This window comes from Punica granatum, chromosome 5 (genome assembly GCF_007655135.1).
Source record: "Punica granatum isolate Tunisia-2019 chromosome 5, ASM765513v2, whole genome shotgun sequence".
Lineage (NCBI taxonomy): Eukaryota > Viridiplantae > Streptophyta > Magnoliopsida > Myrtales > Lythraceae > Punica > Punica granatum.
Window position 1 is genome coordinate 30,023,471 of NC_045131.1, and position 2,205 is coordinate 30,025,675.

At 40.9% G+C, this 2,205-nt stretch overlaps 1 pseudogene; it reads right to left on the reverse strand.

The window, feature by feature from the left end:
• Nucleotides 1-242: 242 nt before the first annotated feature.
• LOC116209150 lies at nucleotides 243-1,990 on the reverse strand (annotated as a pseudogene).
• Nucleotides 1,991-2,205: the final 215 nt, after the last annotated feature.

Sequence of the window (2,205 nt, forward strand, 5' to 3'; positions counted from 1 at the left end):
TGAACCATACGTACTATGATTTTTGTAAACAAAATTATCCCCTCTCTGATTGCTGGATGACAAAAGACTGATAAACTCGGACTAGGAAATCTAACGAGACGAGGAAACGATTCTATAAGCTAGAAGTTTCTTGAGAGGACACAGAACTCATAGAGAATAGACCGAGATACAGAGCCAAATCTGCTATGGAACCCCTGAATTTGAAAAACTCAAACTAACTGGATACGAAAATGACAAGGGCTTCATCGGTTGATTGGAGCATGCATCCGCTCAACAATCCGATTTACAGCATCTCGGGACATCACTAATGCGTCGTGAAGAAGGATGCTGTAGACATTAACCCTGCCAGAAAATCGATTAAGAAATCAAAACTTATGATAAGGAAATATATATATATATATATACATACCGAAGGGCGAGTACCGGATCTGCAAACTTACTATTGAAGGCAACACGTCCACGTAGTGAAGATTTTGGGTTGCTAACTTGAGATTCTGACGGATCTGCCCACCATCGACGAGCAGAACCTTCTTGGTGTTCTCCATTTGCTTGACGTAGTTCACGATCTTCTTGGTCTGGTGCGTAGGGAGCTCCAAGTCCTCAAAACACCAGAAGCTGTAGAAATAGTTTGAAATATGAACATAAAACCGACAAGTCACCGCGAACACCTTTAACTTATTGAACAATGCAGCAATTACAAGAACAGATCGGCAATGACTGGGGGAGATTTGCCTTTCCTTCTCCAGCTCGAGCTGAAAGAGCAACCTTCAGCTCCAATCATCGAACCTTCTTGTTCATCTTAAAGGCGTGGCTCGGTGGCTTTGGTCCAAACAACACACAACCACCCCTGAACTGTCATGAGTGACATCCATTTACTTCAATAAGTCACACCTACTATGAGCAATGCGATTGAGCCCCTGATCATTGCTCGTAAGACATGCCGCTAAACATCCCGATCAAAAGTAAGCAAACAGTTGAAGAACCTGGGCGCCCACGTAGTGTCCCATGCCTAGCCCGACACCTTCTGATACCACGGTTTTCTCCATGTTCCGCTGACCTCACTGAGTGTTTTTGTTGAATGACTTCCCTGTGGACGAACAACAAGAAGCACTCAATATGTCGGGCAAAATAATTGCCTATGAATCTAGAGAGAATGAAATTCTGAGTTAGAAGTCGCAACCTCTTTTCACTAAAGAGTTTCAACAGTCCAAAACTACGTCCGACAGTGGTCATGAAATGAAATACCTGCTGACGTTTGGCGAGCTGCCATCTTAGGACACGATGAACGATGTCCTTTCTGATAGGAACATTGAAGACATCGCCAGCCAAAACCATGAAGCCTTTATCCTCGTTAAGGAAGTTAGTCACTGGAATGACCAGGTCCTCATAGAGCTCTGAAAGTATGAAGCACGACTGACAGAGCACAAACTCGTAAAGGAGCCAAACAACCAGTCACCATCGACGACCCAAGAATCCCGATGGCTCCTTCCAAAAGATGGTAAACTCGGATATATATCGACAGAGCCTCCAGAGCTATTACTCACCGATCTGTCGATCAGGCACAATTACGTTCCCCTTCAACAACAACTCAGACGGGAACTTAGATCCAGTAGAATTAGGGGTAAGGATAGTCGATAACCTCCGACAGGAAAGTAAAAAAGACCAGCCCTGCATTAAACGGGCAAAGAGATGAAGCTTAATTGCCAATGAGTAACCGAAGATTGTATGAAGAGACGAAAACAAAACGACTGACATATTCAACGGTGCGGATCCAGTAAAAACATGGAGCAGAAGTATAGGTATAAAAATGCCATGCAGTTTCTTCGCGTCTACTACATAACAGATATAGAGGAACATCGTCGATCCTACAACTATTACCGTCTCTTCTCCGCAAAATTGATACCCGACAATCTCTAGAATATTGCGTGAAGGAATACCTTGTTAGAGCTATAGGATTCTGCTGAAGTGAAGACTCATGGATATTCATCATTTCACTTATCAAAGAAATTTCTAATAGAATAATTTTAAATTCTATTGAGTCAAAATCCTTAATTTTAATTTGGTAAAAAATTAATAATTACAAAGCCTTTAAACTTTGGAACTTCTATATTCCCTGATGAATTTTTCTTACTTATACATCATATTATATACATATATATATATATATTAAGTTTTTGTGAATTTGAATAAATTTTTAAATAATTT